The sequence below is a fragment of the Elephantulus edwardii genome, unplaced genomic scaffold (assembly GCF_000299155.1).
Source record: "Elephantulus edwardii isolate Elephantulus edwardi_28Jun2011 unplaced genomic scaffold, EleEdw1.0 scaffold00065, whole genome shotgun sequence".
Classification (NCBI taxonomy): Eukaryota; Metazoa; Chordata; class Mammalia; order Macroscelidea; family Macroscelididae; genus Elephantulus; species Elephantulus edwardii.
Genome location: NW_006399815.1, coordinates 5,533,575 through 5,534,529, shown reverse-complemented (window position 1 = coordinate 5,534,529; position 955 = coordinate 5,533,575).

Here is a 955-nt window from a genome sequence, read left to right as displayed (position 1 = left end):
AAAACAAAAAAAAGTATTAAAAATAACTAAAATGAGTAAGAATAACATGAGGATATAATCTTACAAATTTTCACAACCATCCTACCTAGTTTATAATTTCAATCATCCTATCTAGTTTATAATTCCTCACATCTTTCTCAGAGAGGTTAGCTGTAAGCTTTTACAGTTAATAAATACTTTTCCATCTGATTTCTAAAGTTGGAATGGGTTAATCAACTATAGAGGTTGATTCCCAACTTGTGAAGCAAATACAAATATATAATTATATAAATATAAATATAAATTCAACAGAATGACAAGAGCATTTTGATAAGTCCTCTACCATAATGGGATTTTATCATAACTTTCTCAGCATCTTGGATCCAACAAATATCAAAACAATTGTTGTGTAGCCCCGAGTTGGAACTAACTCATAGTTGATCCTCCAGCAGGTTTTCAGAGGTTATAAATCACATAAGAGAATGTTTGCAGCCTCTCCCAATTTTAGTCTATTCTCAAGATAAAAGAGAATGGCATTGATCCTTTTAAATATAGATCAGATATTGCAATTTGTCTGACTTATATTAAAATACAAAGACTTTAAAATTATTTGTTCTGTTATTATTTAATCGAATATACCATGAACTTCCAAAAGAACAAACCAGTCCATCATGGAGAAAGTGAAAGTGATCCAATTCTTACTATTCTCTATTGTTCATACATCTCTGATCATAATACTTTCTATTATTCTTTAAACATTCAAATCCCCTGTATCCACATCCTCTACCTACTTGGGTATTTTGCACTAATTAATGCCCCGTGCTGTAAATTGCACTCCCCCCTCCCAATTACCTGTACTCTGAATATTGCGATAGAGTGCTAAGAAGCCAAAGCAAAATGAAGAAATCAAGAAGTTAAGGAGTTGATTAGAAGATTTCAAAGGGCAGCACAGTGACAAAGCAAAGATGAAATGTGC